A 9362-nucleotide genomic window follows, 5' to 3' on the forward strand; every position below is an offset into this window, starting at 1 on the left:
CGGCCAAATCCCATTAATCCGTCAAACAGAAAAAAAAATGTTTATATTAACTTTAATTAATTGTAATTAATCTTAATTAATTATATTAATTATAGTTTAATTATTTTTAATTATAATCAATTACTTTTAATTAATTATGATTAATTAAACATAATCATAATTAATTATGTTATTTTTAATTATTTTTAATTATAATTAGTTATAATTAATTAAATTTAATTATTATTAATTATAATTAGTTAAGATTAATAACAAATAATGCTCGTGCCTTCTCCCGCCTCGGTCCCCGAGCCTTCATCGACGACCGCCGGTCCACCGGCCCCGAAGGTATAACCATTGCGCGTGGTGGGAAGGCCCAGTTTTCTCGTTGTTTTCCCCTAAACGGGGGAGACACCGCGAGGCTGCCGAAATTTCGGGTGAAATATTAGTACACTCGGACCTATTTTGAACTCAAAAGAACAAAATGTTTGGACCAAATAAGAAAGAGCAGTGAACTTTTGAACAGTGAACTTAGGACTTGTGGACCCAAATATGAACAAAACTCAAATGACTCCTAAAGGCCAAATGAAATAAAATCAAAATTGAACTCAAATTAAGGTCATTCTGAACACAAAAATGAACTTGCAAGAACTTCAGAAGACCCTAGACAATCAATTTGAACATGCACTTCGGAACATGCACTTCGAGCTAATGTTTGAACTCGGACTATACGACATCAAGTGGAGACCTGCAAAGTTGATGAACTCAAGTATGAATGAAACTAAATTCGGATCCAAACACATGTAAAAACAAAGTTTGAATCACGCATGAGGAAATTCAAATTACAAGACCTCGATGCATGAATCTCCTACGACAATTTCTACAAACGTCTGTTGATCGAGAGGGCAATACTAGAGACCAGCAATTAAGGATCCATCTTCTACAAACAAATTCAACCATCACCCACCTGAGATTGGTGAAAGGTGGAAATGGCAAAGTTGACGATGGCTCCCCTACGAATACTCCTAGGAGCTCGTAGTGGATATAGAGGTCTCCTATAAATGCATATGAATACTTGTGGATAACAACAGTGTGTTTCAAATACAATGAATCACTGTGGACACAAGTACGGATTCCTTACAAATGCAAATGAATACTTGTGGATAACAACAGTGCATTATATAACGAATCACTGTGGACACAATACAGATATCACCTACAACAGCGGTGATCAAAATCTATAAGTACACCGGGTACAAAGGCAGCCCGATGTACGAAAAGTACACTCCCCTGCAGAATTAAAAAGGAAGTTTGAACAAATTAGAATCAAACTTCCTGGTGTTCCAAAGTTTCTTCTTGGTTCTACACATTAGAAGTAAAGCATTCCAGATGCCCACAAACATCAAAAATAACATGTCCATTATGCCAAAAAGCCTAAAAAGGAGTTATTTCCAGATCAGCGGTTATTAACTCCAAAGTCCAGAAGAATTCATCCCTGGTGAATGAGAAAGGGGGGAGTCAACATCAAGACGCACGCCACCGGATCCGCAACTTCTATACAAGCGGACAGAAGGCGCCTATAAAGACTTTCAAAATATCGCTACACGTGCACCATAAATTGTATACACATAGGTTCACCAAAAAGGGGATAAATACAATCTCAACCCGCATGGGCCCCGGCAAGCGTGTTATTGGTACACACGTGATGCCTAGGGATGCTGCGTGGGTCATCCCCGGTGAATGAGAAAGGGGGGAGTCAACATCAAGACGCACGCCACTGGATCCGCAACTTCTATGAAAGCGGACAGAAGGCGTCTATAAAGACTTTCAAAATATCCCTACACGTCACCAAAAATTATATACACATAGATTCACCAAAAAGGGGATAAATACAATCTCAACCCGCATGGGCCCCGGCAAGCGTGTTATTGGTACACACGTGATGCCTAGGGATGCTGCGTGGGTCGATAAGTGAATTCTTGTTCGAACCCGATCCTTCTATGCGTATTAATAGGAGTCGACAGGGTTCGAACCTTCAAACAAATACATGGCTGTGGGGATCGATGTATTTGTTTCAATACATTCATATTAGCCCTTCAAGGTCTACAATCAAAAGAATTCACTAAACAAAGGCACAAAGCCTACAAAACCAAATCCTCCTAAGCAGGTGAATAGGAGTAGACAGGGTTCAAATTCTGAGATAAATATACGGTCACGAATGTGATCGGAATGTTTATTTTAATGCATTCATATTCGGCCTTCAAGGCCTACAATCAAGAAAATTCATTAACAAATGCATAAAGCCTACGAGAAACCCGATCCCCTATCGTTAAAATTGATAGGGTCGACAAGGTTCAATCTACGAAAGGGAAATGACCCCAAACACCCCGATGATGGCCGTGTTGAATGTAGATCTCAACGGTTCACAAATATTTTTCAAATGCCACCCAAATAATCCAAAATTTCCAAAGTCAATCCCAAAATCCCAAAAATTTAAATTTGAAATAAATCCATCAACCACTCAAAGAAAAATTCATCCACCCTCCGCAACAGTTTGCCGAGGTGGACAAAATTAATATCTACTTTTGCTCACAAAGAGATGGGCACTCGCATTAATTAAGGAAAAATTGTACACAGTCCTTAAGGGGACCTCAATCTCGCTACTGCTTAAAGAGTTAAAAAAAATAAACAAAAGAAAACTCTAGCAGCTCGAGTTCCCCACTAAAATGTAGTACAAGAAAACCTAAGAACAAGCTATAGTGCTTAAAAAAAAGCACCCAAAAAAGGGGAGCTAACAAAAAGTAATAGCGAAAATGCTCTCAGCAACCAAAACTTACGGCAACTTTGCAATCAACCATCCAAACAATAACCTGCAAAAACGACTGATAGGCAAGGAGGATATAGTAGTAATATGGCCTAAACAATAAATAGGGGAAGCCCAAAATAAAATTATAAAAATCAAAAGGAACAGAGAAAGCAAAAAAAAACCTCCTGATTAGGCTCCACCAAAGTAGTGGAATAGAGAAAGTAAGCAGCAAAGCAATAACAGAATTATGCTAAACTAACAAAATTCTTGAGGAACCAACTACCAAAGTCCAACTCCACCCAAAAAGGATATAACCAAAAGAAGTCACCAATACTCCCACCACAAAGGCCATACAAGGCAAACAGTAACAATAAGATAAAGTCAGCCCAAAAAGAAAACAGACAACAACAGACCGATAACTGCCCCAACCTGCACCACAGAAATGCCCATGCAAAGACACATAAGAATCAGGCAACAACTCAAGAAAACCCAAACAAACCATAAAGTCAACCAACAAAAACCACCACAATCTGCACCCCAAAATAAGTAGAGGCACAAAAAGACCCTGCAGCAATAAAAAAAATACCTAACCAAACCAACTGGAAATATAATAGCATGAAGCAGAAGACCCAGAAGGAGAGAACCAAACCAAAAGAATACCAACATTAATTAAAATTAAATCAAAGTGCGTCCCAATCTCTAGAACAGTATTAATATGAGAAAGGTTAGCATGGAGGCTTAAACCATGAAGCACGGCAAAGTAAAAAGGCCAAATTGATATCACCATTAGTTACAAGCCCAACAAAGCCTAAATGAAAGTGTCATTATGATCTCTAATCGGGCCACTACAACCAATAGTATCACCCAATTTAGCACAAGCCACATTTAACTTAACAAAGTTAGGGGGAGACTTACTCCAACTAATGCATCTGATCACTTTATGCAACTTGTTCACCTCCAAGTTAATACCAAAGGTAGGGCTAGTAAATAAAAAGTTCTTGAATTTCTTAAACGAGAGAATATTAGCAGAGTAAAGGGCAGCCACTTTATCCTTAACTTTAAGGATAATTCTTCGGTGATTTATACTAACCCCATTAAAATGAGAATCATTTCTCCAAGCCAAAGGAACCAAAGGATAAGAGAAGGAATAATATTTCTGACATGACCTTTAGACTTGACAAAACAGCAATCAAGATAGTAAATGGAGCTCCTCGAATTAAAAAAAAAATTAAGATGAAAAAGACCCTCAAAATAAGACCAAACCTTGACAACAATAGGATCAGAAATGAAAACATGCTGCATATTATCAACATGGTAACAACATTGGCATTTAGAAGGAAAAATGAAACATCTTTTCCTCAAATTCTCATACGTAGGAATAAGTCGGTGAAGAATTCTCCAAATAAAGATAGAAACAGTAGAGGGGAAACTTTTATGCCAAATAATTTTAAAAAGCTTGGAGGACTCATTTTTAGATCTAAAGGAGTGCCAAGCATCCTTAATTTTAAAGGACCCATCTTTAGTAAAAGTACAGAGTAACACATCATTAGAGGTAATGTTAAGAGGAATCTTAAGAATAAGCTGAATAATGAAGTTAGGGAAAACAGTAGAAAGCTTCTCCAAATCCCAGCCATAATTAGAAAAGAAATAGTTAGCCTTCACCTTAGCAATGGAAAAAAGAATTTAATAAAGAATCAATCGATTGGCCATTCAACCATCGATCCTGCCAAAATAAAATATTGCCAATACCAAGACCCCACACTAAAGACGGCTCCACCAACCATTTTACCGAGCAGAGCCACTGCCATGCTTTAGAGCGGCCTTTAGAAAAGCTACACATGGAAGGATGTCTCCCCCCACAATACTTAGCAAGCATAAAATAAGCCCAAAGACTATCATTGGAATGAATATTATACCAAAGTTTGCAAGAAAAAGTTTAAGCCAAATCAAACATAGTTTTATAACCTAAAGCTCCTTCTTGAAAAGTCCCACAATATTTACTCCACGAAGACCAATGAATCTTAGAATTATTCCCAGTACCTTTCCAAAAAAATTATTAAAAATTCTATCAATTCTCTGGCACACATTCTTAGTAGGAAAAAGGGTTTCAAAAGTATAAACCAGAATAAAGCAAAGAACACTTTTAATAAGAATGAGACGGCAACCAAAGCTTAAGAAGTTAGAATCACATGAAGACAATTTATTCTGAACCACATAAATTAAATCATAAAAAAAAGACTTATTTCTGCCTTAATAGAGAGGAATACCTGGATATTTTAAAGGCAAAATACCTTGAGTAAAATCAGTAAGATTCTTAATATCCATGACATGATCAGAAGAAATATTTTTAGAAACAATAAAAAGAACACTTAGGTTTATTAAAGGCCAGACCACTAACCAATTCAAACTGATAAAAAAAGCTCAAAATTTTATCAATCCTATTCAATGAAGCATTCGAAAACATAATGAAATCATCAGCAAAGCATAAGTGAGAAATTTTAATACCACCTAAAGTTCTGAAAAAGAGACTAGGACATTTATTAAAAAGATCAGCAAGGCCTCTAGAAAGATAATTTGTAGCAATAATAAAGAGAGAAGGGGAAATAGGATCCCCTTGCCTAAGGCCATGAGAAGCCCTAAAGAAACCATGGCTCTTACCATTAATAATAATGGAGAAAAAAGGGACTTTCAATACAAGACTTGATGAGATTAATGAAGTTATAATCAAAATCAAATAAACTCAAGATATTATAAATAAAATTCTAGTTAATATTATCATAAGTATTAGCAATATCCAGTTTCATAATCATGTTACCACCTCTAACCTTGACATCCAAATCTTGACAAAATTCCTGAGCCAAAAGGATATTATCAGCAATGACATGACCTTTAATAAAACCCATTTGAAAGGGAGATATAAGCTTGGGCAATAAAATAGTTAACGGGTTCATCAAGATTTTATAAAGAAATTTATAAAAAATAGTACACAAACTAATAGGTCTAAAGTCATTCCAAGAATTCACAGCATTATTCTTGGGAATAATCATAATATAAATAGAAGAAAAAAACTTCGAAATAGGAATGCCATTAAAGAAATCAATAACAACAAGGAAAATATCGTTGAAATTAATAGGCCATGTTTTTTGAAAGAACTTAGTAGTAAAGCCATCCGGGCCAGCTACAGAATCTATATTCATACCAAATAAAGCATCTTTAATCTCATCAATGGTAGGAGAGTTAGATAAACCACAATTTTCGTCGTGAGAAACACTATAAAGAATAATGAATGGGTTAGCAAACATAGCAGGGTTAAAAGATTTATTAAGATGGTTTTAAAAAAAATTAACAACCAAATTAGCAATCTCATCATTATCCTCAGTAATAAAGTCATCATCACGGGAAATTTTATGAATGCAGTTAATAGCACATTTCTTATTAACCAAAGTATGAAAATATTTAGTATTGTTATCACCTTCAGCCAAATGCTTGATAGCCACTTTCTATTTTCAAAAAAAATTATTCCTGAACCTGAAGCTTACAAAGCTCAACTTTAGCTTCATTCAAAAGATAATGTTTGGACATAGAGGGGTCCAAATGACAAAGATCCTCAATAGAATTAACCCTATATTCTTTAAGTAAAATTTTAGTAAAAAGATCTTTGAAAATATTATGATTCCACTAGTTCAAACTTGCTTAAGCCTTTTTAGTTTTAGCCACAATCTATTCATGCCAGAAATAGAATCATTAGGAAAAAGAGGAGCTTGCCAAGTATTCTGTACAGCCTCAAGAAAAGACTCACGATGTAACCACATGTTTTGAAATCTAAATTGAGAAGGAGAACCCTTGGCACTATTCTTAATTTTGATAAGAAGAGGAGAATGATCATATATGGGCGGCTAAGGTGGTCAAACTTAATCAAATAAAACAAACTAAGCCAAGCATTATTGAAAAGGACTCTATCCAGTCTTTGCCACAAATGCCCATGATGCCAAGTAAAATTATTGCCAAAAAAACCAATATCAATGAGATTACATTTCATAATCATGTTATTAAAATCCTCCATCGACGGATATATATAAAGAGAACCCCCTATACGCTCAAATGGGTTGGAAATAGTGTTAAAATCTCCACCAACAAGTAAAGGAAGGTTGCAAATACTATGAAATTGAATAATTTAATCCCATAAAATCTTTCTAGTATACCGAGAGGAAACAACATAAACAAAAGACGCACAACATTGGAAATTAGCACTTTCAATACTACAATGCAAAACTTGCGTAAAGTCCTCAATGATATCAATTCTAACAAAATCTTTCCAAAAAATCCAAAATTTATTGGCAATATTTGACTTAGCATGTTTGAAGCACAAGTATTTAGCAGTACTAAGCAATTTATCAACAGAAATAAGAGGTTAAAGAAAAACAAGAATAGACACATTATGAATATGACATAAAGTTTTAACTCTAAACTTAGAGGAAGGGCAACCAATACCCCGGACATTCCAAATGAAGGCGTTAAACATAAAAACCAAATTAATGTGAAGTATGCGAACGAGTATTTCTAGGAGACTATAAGAAAATATTTTTGGGTTGTCTACCTCTCTTACCACGACCCTTAGAGCTCAAATCATGATCTTCTCTAGCATAACATTTAGCCGAAATATCCTCTTTCATATCAGTAAAAGCATCACAATGATATTGATCAGTTAAGAGAAACTTACTGTCATTTAAGTTACATGAGGACCCCTTAGATGAAGACATCTCACCTATATAAAAAACACCATCTTCCAAAGAAGAAATATTCTTCTCAACACCACCACCAAATTCATTAGCATTCTCGGTTTGGGCATTAGGGGGATGCACTTGAAGTGACAAAACTTCCTCTGGCACAAGAGGGTCAGTTCTTTCATTGATATGATCATTAACCTGCTCATTAACCGATATAGTTTGAATAGGATTAGAACAATCAGTAATAATATCAGAAGCAACTATATGTGGCAAAATTTGTTGAGTATCACAAGGAGAAGATGATAAAGATGGGTCAGGTATAATCTTAGGGTTAATAGGTAATGTTTGTTCCTTTCCCTCAGACAAAATAGGTATATTAGCCATTAATGGATCCACAATTTGAGTAGTAAGAAGTTTGCCTCCATAAGAGGAGGGGGAAACAACCTGAATAAGATCAGATTGAGAATTACCATCAACATTATCATGGGTATTACCTCCACATTACCTTCCACCACAATATGATTCAAAGAAGCAATACATGACCATTTAAATTTCCTTTTTGCACTTTAGAAGACCTGACCAATTATTTTTCCTTCTGTAGGTGTGGATGTAATTTAAAACATTCACTTAAACCATGCCCGTGCATCTTACAGTGAGAAAAAAATTTGAATAATTTTCAAATTCAACATTCTGGAAATAACCATTCAATTCAGAACCTAACCATATCTTCGAAGGATATTTTTTGGAAATGTGGAGCTCAACCAACACACGAGCTATAAATGGCCTCGAAACCAAAGCTGTGGCCTGATCCTTTTGTAGAGGCCTACCAAGGATAGTGGCAATACCAAAAAGCACATGAGAATTGAAAAAATGAAGCCTCCTATTAGGAAAAGAAACCCAAACAGGAGCATTAGGAGATTCCTCAAGGACATCAAAGTTGGAAGTCCATTTAAGGTGCCTAATTTAGCATGCCTGAATGTAATAAGATCTCCTCAAAAAAATTCAGCTATAGTCCAAGTTGTTACTCAATTGAATCGCAACATCATGTGGGTCAAGAAATCCAATGTGGAAGGAACCAGAGAGCTTCAAATTCACAAAAAACTTACGGATAATGTCAAGATTAGGACGTCTCAAAACAAATTTACCAACAAGAGTAAGAGCGAAAGGGGTGATTAACTGGAATCATCAAACATTAAGGTAGGACATCCCTTAAACGATGAGTGAGTAAATTGGAAGGGAGGAGGAGAAGAAGAAGGACCAGAAATCGCATCCTTAAAAGATCGAGAGATGCCATTCAGAGCAGAAGCCAATGGAGGGTAAGATGACGATGGGGTCGTTATCCCCCAAAAACCACAAAAATTATGGATGAAATAAAATGAGAGCTCAAAAGCAACACGATAAAACCAACCACCACAGGAAGGGAACAAAACCAAGAGAAGAAGCCACATACCTAGCAAGAAGGCACCCTAGAAAAAACCATACGGGGAGCCTAAGGAACAAAATACAAAGCCCAAACTACAGAGAGGAACAACACAAAAAACCTGAGCAAAAAACCTTAGAGAAGCTAACGAGGAAGCCACCAAACGATCGCACGCAGAGAAGCCCTAGAATTGCCTCAGGAGCTAGAGCAAAAGAGACGTTATAATGGTGATTATGCAATTTAGTCTTAGACCAACTATATAGTCCTAAGTTTGTAGTAATTCAATTCTAATCACATAAACTCATATCTCATCAAATAATCTATGTAAGATTCTACTCATTTTATATAGTTCAATTTATGAGGTAGCCAACTCACTTAACTTGCTCTATTGAAGATCTTGGCTATTCTTACTAGAGAACTAGCCTACCAA

This window comes from Dendrobium catenatum, unplaced genomic scaffold (assembly GCF_001605985.2).
Source record: "Dendrobium catenatum unplaced genomic scaffold, ASM160598v2 fragScaff_scaffold_718, whole genome shotgun sequence".
Classification (NCBI taxonomy): domain Eukaryota; kingdom Viridiplantae; phylum Streptophyta; class Magnoliopsida; order Asparagales; family Orchidaceae; genus Dendrobium; species Dendrobium catenatum.